Here is a 7,944-nt window from a genome sequence, read left to right as displayed (position 1 = left end):
CCTGGAGTCTGAGGAGTTTTGTCTGCGGCTCATCCTGCTACAGCATAAGCCACCAAGCCCGGCCATAAAACATGTTTTAAATTAGAAGATGTTCTTTGCACTTTTGTTTTTCTGGAGGAATGTCATGGTACACAGAGCGAAGACCTAACTTAAGGAGGCCTTGGAGCCTGTCAAGCATACAATGATTCAGGCCTGTGCCGGGCTGTGGCACTATCTTCTTCACTCCCCTCCACCCTGGGCAGAGGCAGAGGGCAGGAGAATCTGGTGAGCTGAGGCCACATGTCCACCTGGCATGGCTGGAATGATAAAAGCACCGCACTCATCCGTGCCAGGCCTGGTGCTACTCACACTTCTCCTTCACTCTTCACCACATTCCCAGGACTGAAGCATTGGTTTATTCCCATTTTCCAGAAAAGGAAAGTGAAGCTCACAGTGTTTAAGCCTCAAGCCTCAGGCCACCATGAATACTTCTCATCTGCAAAAGAGAACACCCAAATGTGCCCACCCACCCCACAGATTCTTGGAGGTCTGGCTCACTTATCTCCAAGAAAGCCCCCTCTGGACCATCCAGAAGCCACGAGATGGTAACAGTGCTTCCTCTGCAGGGGCGCTGGTCGACCTTGGGTCTGCAGGGGTAGCAGTCAGGGACCGCCTGAGCCTAGCTCAGTGGGTGTGCTCCTCACACGGCATGACCGCATGCTGTGGGTGGGCCTGTGCACATGTGTGTTTCTGCACACAGAGGAAACGGGTGTAGGCGGGGATCGAGGTCATTTTTACAAACACAAAAGCTGCAGCATCTCCATAACTCAGCTTGTGGGCTAGACACTCACCACAGAAAAAAGGAAGCCAGACCAAAACTGAACCACTGGACCACTGCAAGCCCACACCAGCAGGGAGTCAATGCAGCACCGCTGTGAGAAATGGGAACTCTCTGTACTATCTTTACAGCTTTTCTATAAATCTAAAACTTCAAAAAGAAAGCATTTATTAACAACAACAACAACAAAAGCGTTGACTAAGCTCTGTGAACTGAGAATTTTGTTCTTTACCCAATGGGGATTTCTAACACATCTTTTCAAGTGGTTTGGCAGCATCTTGGAGCTTCCCATTACTAACAGTGTGCTAATGACAACTGCCCTTAAAGGAGGCCTCCTGCAGAGCGCCCGCCGCCCCGGTGACCCTCCTCCAGCTGTCTGTGAGATAAGAGTAGTGATAACATAGCTGCTCTTGGAGGAGCATTGTGTGACGGCCAAGGCCCAGAGGCCCCGAAGAGGAGGCACTGTTGCCATCTCTATTTTACAGATGAGGAAACCCAGGCTCTAGAGGGTGAGAAAATGCCAGAGCTGGACCTACAGTTCTGCCTGATTCCAAAGTTCAAATCTTAACCACGGCTAAAGAGATAAAGCTGGATATATACATACATACATATACACACACACACACATACATATATATGTATATATATATACACACACATATACATACATACATATATATATTTTTTTAATTGAGACAGGGTCTCACTCTGTTGCCCAGGCTGGAGTGCAGTGGTGCAATCATAGTTCACTGCAGCCTCGAACTCCTAGACTCAAGCAATCCTCCCACTTCAGCCTCCTGAATAATTGTGATCACAGGCACACACCACCATGCCCAGCTAACTTCTTATTTTATTTTATTTTATTTTATTTTTGTAGAGACAGGCTCTCATTATGTTGCCCAGGCTGGTCTCAAACTCATGAGCTCAAGTAATCCTCCTGCCTTGGCCTCCCAGAGTGCTGGGATTATAGGTGTGAGCCACCATGCCTGGACTCATATATTTTATAAATATGAAGGCTCTCTGTACCTCATCCCAAACGATATGGTTTATTACCATCTCTCGGGATTTTATACACTCAGGAAACCCACATACTTCGAGTTCTAGGAACCAAACCCATAGGCCAGAGTATGGCTGCCCTCCAAAAAGTACCGTGTGCTGTCTTTGTTGTGAAGTGCCTTCTCAGGGTGGCCCCAAGTTTTTCCCAGACTCTTCCATATTGGTGAGGTTCTGTGTGTCTCCAGGGCTGTCAGAGCCCTCATGCCTCAGCCATCCCTGTAAGGGCAGGAGGACAGGCACAGACAGGTAGACGCTGACTCCCTTTCTACCTAGGTCACATGACACATGGCAGGGCAGAGACAGGACCACGTCCAGACCAGGGCTGTGGTCACCAGGGAAGGCCATTAAACCACTGCATTATGTGACATTCTCTAGAAGCCACCTGGGCAGGGAGGCCAGGGCAACTTAGGTTTAGGGCCAGGTTAACTGCCATGGCTTTTGGGGAGAGAAAGTGGCCTAAAATAAGTAGATACAGGAATTTAATACAAATATGACAGCACACACTTGAATATGATTTTAACAGTCTTGTAGGTTCTGACAACTCAGATGAACCTGGATTTTCATGAAATCAGCACTAACCAAAGCCGGCATGTATAGCAATGGGAGCCCTTTCCTCCATCCCAACCTAGATCATTCCCTAATCCCTTTTCTGTCCCATCCCGCTCAGAACTCAGCTCTCAAGAAGCTCAGTTTCATGATGACCTTGAATTTAATCTACCTTCCCTCGGTGCTTTAAGAGTATTTTTTCTACACTAGATTGATTTAGAACACCTTGTTTGTTTCTTTGTAAGCATTCTTGAGCCTTTCTCAGATGTCTATGTCAAGGCTTTACCTAAACTAATTGTATTGGGCCATAGCTGTGCACAGGGTAACCAAGAATTCTGGTCTCCCTGGGACCATCCCAGGTTTCAAGTCTGGGCAAACCTCTCAGCCCCAGGCAAACCAGGAGGGCTGGTCAGCTTAGCTATGAAGCTCCTCTTCGGAAGCCCTTCCAGCTGGTCATAGCTAGAGCAGTGTTGTCAGTAAGTGGTGTAGACCCTCACATGTGGTCCTTGGAGAGCAACAAAGTGTCCCCTGGGAGCTTGTTAGAGATGACGACTTTCAGGCCCCACCCGGCCCTGCTCATCAGAATCTGCTCTTCAGCACAGTCCCTGGGGGCTCCTATGCTTGTCACAGTGAACAGCTGTGCTGGGGGGGGCGACTTCCTGCTGAGAAACACAGTGTGGATGACATCTGCTTTTCAGGCACACTTCCAGGGGAGTCCCCCATTTGAACTTAGCCCACAGCTTTTGGGAAGCCAGTAAAGCACTAGACTAGACCAATTTGAAACCATCCTAACTGGGGCAGAGATCAGTGATAGTCTCCAACAAGGCTCAGGAGGGCTGCAGGCATGTAGAGCACCTGGCAGAGCCCCCACATTGGCCTTCTCTCTGAGAATGCAAAGGAAAGAGAGAGTTAGAGGAATGGCCTCATATCCGCTCTAATCATATGTACATACACATATGTGTGTGTGTATCTCTCTCTCTCTTCTATATATATATATATACACATTATATTTTATATATATATATACACATATTTTATATATATATATATACACATTATATTTTTTATATATATATATAATTTTTTTTTTGAGACAAGGTCTCAGTGTTGCCTAGGCTGGAGTGCTGTGGAGCAATCACAGCTGGCTGCAGCCTTGACCTCCAGGCTCAAGCAATCCTCCCACCTCAGCCTCTCCAGTAGCTGGGACTACAGGCACTGGTTGCTAGGCCTGGCTAATTCGCTTTTATTTTTAGTAGAGACGGGTCTCACCATGTTGCCCAGACTGGTCTCAAGCTCCAGAGCTCAAGTGATCCTCCTGACTCAGCCTCCCAGAGTGCTGGGATTACAGGCGTGAGCCACTGCCACGGGCCTCTAATTTACATATAATGACAAATGATTCACAAGTGTTGGCACCTTAACTATTGTTAGCTGGAAGTTATTTTTGACACCTCATCTCTGATCTTAATACCCTGCGGTTCTCAACTTGGGTGTTGATCAGAAGCTCTATAGAGCTTGCTGTTGTTGTTGTTGTTTTAAAATGCCTGGGGCACACCTCGTACTTCCTGATTCAGGGTCTGTGGTGAGGGTCCAGGTTTCTGTAATTTGGGGATGTCCCCGGGTGGTTCTGAGGGGCACCCAGGGACAAGGCCACCAGGAGAGGATCCTGCGGCGCGTTCAGCCCTGGCCTCTCGCTGCCATGCTGCCTGTCACCAGGTGGGGGCGCCCTCTCCCTCCCGGCGCTGAAGGGACAGCCCCGCCGCTCACCTACCTGGGCCCGCACGCTTTTTTTTTCAGGGGGAGGGAGGTGTGGATTATGAGTCTGGACTCCGGAGAACTCAAACCCTCGGGAGGCCTAGAGACTGCGCAGTGTCCGAATATAGAAATAGTGACCCCGTTACTGAAAGAGTAACAGCAGACTGCAGCTTTTCATGGACAGAGATGTTCCCGAAGGTGCCACGGGGCCTGTCGGCCCAGGCCTGGCAGTGCTTTCTCGGAGCCCTTCACTCTGCACTTCAGTTTCTGCCCCCCGCCCCCCGCCCGCTCTGACTTGACTTTGAGAAGAGCTCAGGTGAGGTGAAGGCTCAGTGCAGGGCTGTGGGACTTTTTCCCATAAAGTGTCATGAAAGCTCCTCCTAGGAGCCTTTGTGGACACAGCGTCCCCTACGGTGCCCTCGGGGCTTTAGAGGTGAGCTTCCAGGGGCCGGGCGACCCGCACTCCCTTCCCTCTAGGCCAGATGGGACTGAAGGCGCTGCGGCTGAGGAGCAGCCTGGGCAGCACAGAGCGGGGCACAGCCATAGAGAGGGCAAGCAGGCGGCCTGGCTCCAGCCCCGGCTTCCTAGGAAGTTGTGACCCTACGGCCCTCTCGGGACTCAGCTGTCCTTTCCATGTAGGGTGGGTAGGTGCAGGTGATCTCCGCCTTGTGCTCTGGCTTTAGCAAGCCATGATTCCCCCGAGTGCTTTCATGTGGACAAGAGTCCCTGTCCGCTAATGCCCCGGCAGAGAACACACGTAGGGGACATGCGTGCAGACTTAGGACCCAGGTTCTGAGGAGTACGTTCCGGAAGGCTCATCTGCCCTTCTTCCCTGATGGAGGCACAGGCCACTCCCACCCCAGCAATGGTCCCAACACTGGGAACTCTCACCCATCAGTGTCCTTGATGTGCCCAGCACTGTGCAAACTCTTTGCACATGAATCTCACTCCACCCTTCCCACAACTCCATGAGGAAGTATCACTATCCCCATTTTGTTTTATCTTAGTTTTAAAAGACAATTTTTATGTCAGTTTAAGCTATCAAATGTACCAGGTCTGCTGAAATGTATAATTTTTGCATTTTTCCCTGTTGGACTAAAATAGGGCCAATTGCATCATCATTTGGCTTATAAAGTACCAAGCATTTTTCCATTAAGAATAACAGATCACTGGGTGTGGTGGCTCATAACTGTAATCTCAGCACTTTGGGAGGCAGAGGTGGGCGGATCACAAAGTCAGGAGTTCGAGACCAGCCTGGCCAATATGGTGAAGCCCTGTCTCTACTAAAAATACAAAAATTTGCCGGGCATGGTGGCGTGGACCAGTAGTCCCAGCTACTGGGGAGGTTGAGGAAGAAGATTTGCTTGAACCTGGAAGGCAGAGATTGCAGTGAGCTGAGATCGCGCCACTGCACTCCAGTCTGGGCAACAGAGCAAGACCCTGTCTCAATAAGGAAGGAGGGAAGGAAGGAAGGAAGGAAGGAAGGAAGGAAGGAAGGAAGGAAGGAAGGAAGAAAGGGAGGGAGGGAGGGAGGGGGAAAGAAAGAAAGGAAGAAAGAAAGAAAGAGAGAAAGAAAGAAAGAAAGAAGAAAGAAAGAAGAAAGAAAGAAAGAAAGAAGAAAGAAAGAAGAAAGAAAGAAAGAAAGAAAGAAAGAAAGAAAGAAAGAAAGAAAGAAACAAAGGAGAAAAAAGAAAAGAAAAGAAAAAAAGAACGAACAGATCTCCCCAGCACTTTGAGAGGCCCAGGCAGGAGGATCGCTTGACCCCAGGAGTCTGAGACCAATCTGGGCAACATAGTGAGACCCTGTCTCTACAAAAGAAGTTCAAAATTAGCTGGACGGGGTGGCACATGCCTGTGGTCCCAGCTACTCAGGAGAGCTGAGAAAGGAGGATCTCTTGAGCCTAGGAGGTCCAGGCTGCAGTGAGCCAAGATTGCACCACTGCACGGCACTCCAGCCTGAGAGATAGATCGAGACTCTGTCTCAAAAAACAAAAAAAAAAGAATGAACAGATCTCAAGGTGGGACCAAATTGAGATTGGATTTTAAATCATCACCAAGTATCTAACACCTCTTTATCACATAACTGATTACCCTGAGAGGAAACTGAACTCTTCTAGAACATCAGGTACAGGCATGATTCAGTGTGACAGTGCATCCCAAAACAATGAAGCCTAGGGTTTTTTGGTTTGGTTTGGTTTGGTTTGGTTTGGTTGTTTGGCTGGTTGGTTTTTGTTTAGTTTTGTTTTGTGGGATTGGTTGTTTTGTCTGGTTTTGTTTGTCAAAAATTCTGGACATAAATGGCTCAAGATTTTGCTTAAAACTGCTGGAGCGTCATCAATATATATTATTTCAAACCGCACCCTCACCTACCCCACCCACCCTTCAGCCTCTGGGAATGGGATTTGGGTGCTGGATTTTGAGGTCTGTGAAAACTCTTGAACAGTGAGATCTGATGAGCTTCTAGACTGCAGAACACGTGGAGGTGCTGGAGGGTGGGTGCCCAGAGAGGACATGGAAGCCCCACCCCCTGCCCCACCCCTACCTTGCCCTATCCATCTCCCATCTGACTGTTCCTGAGTTGTGTCCTTTATAATAAACTGGTAAATGTAGTGTTTCTCTGAGATCTGTGGGCCCTTGAATCTGTGGGCTATTCTAGCAAATTATTGAGCCCAAGGGAGGGGGCCATGGGAACCGCTAACTTATAGCTGTTTGGTCAGAAATACGTGAGACCCCGAGGTCAGGAGATCGAGACCACAGTGAAACCCCGTCTCTACTAAAAAAGACAAAAAATTAGCCGGGCGTGGTGGCGGGCGCCTGTAGTCCCAGCTACTCGGAGAGGCTGAGGCAGGAGAATGGCGTGAACCCGGGAGGCGGAGCTTGCAGTGAGCCGAGATTGCGCCACTGCACTCCAGCCTGGGCGACAGAGCGAGACTCCGTCTCAAAAAAAAAAAGAAATACGTGAGACCCAGACTTGCCATTGGCATCTGCAATGGGGGCAGTCTGGTGGAACTGAGCCCCGAACATGTGGGATCTGACGGGAACTGCAGCTTGATAGTGTCAGAATTAAATTGTAGGACACCCAGTTGGTGTTGGAGAATTGGTCACTGGGGGAAATAACCCAGACCTCTGGTGTCAGAAATGTTGTGTGGGTGCAAAGAAACTGTGTTTTTCTCATCTACCCAAGACCTTGTTTTCTGGCTAACTCTTACTTGACCTTCAAAACCCAACTCACAGCTCACCTCCTGGGGATCCTTCCCTGATCCCCAAGGTGTGAGGTAGGTGGTGCTGCTCTTACACATGTTCCCTGAGCACAAGCACATGTACTTACCTCTGTCAAAGCACAGAAGACACTAAATGGCCATGATCAATTTTTTTTTTTTCTCTCTGAGTCTTAGAGAGCAAGACTGTGTCTTAGGCAACTTGGGATCCTAACACCTGGAACACAGCTTGGCACATCACAAGTGGGTAGTGTTGGTCTGTCAGATCGATTACCTTGTATAGGGCCAGCGCTTGGAACAGCATGAGGTGTGGAAAGGAGCTGACACGCTCACCTCGTCAGTAAGGTGGCACAGCATGCTGGTACTAGCATGGGCTTTGCGAACAGTCAGACTTGGGTCCAAATCTCTGCTTTACCATAACTCACTAGCTGTGTGCCTCTGGGCAAGTGTTTTAACCTCTCTGAACTTCAGTTGTCTGGACAAGCAACCAGGCGAGTGAATAATGTCACTTGCGATAAGGAGAAGGGAGGAGCAGGTCTGGGGAGGAGGTTGTCA

Source organism: Symphalangus syndactylus, chromosome 19 (genome assembly GCF_028878055.3).
Source record: "Symphalangus syndactylus isolate Jambi chromosome 19, NHGRI_mSymSyn1-v2.1_pri, whole genome shotgun sequence".
Lineage (NCBI taxonomy): Eukaryota > Metazoa > Chordata > Mammalia > Primates > Hylobatidae > Symphalangus > Symphalangus syndactylus.
This window is presented reverse-complemented; position numbering follows the sequence as displayed.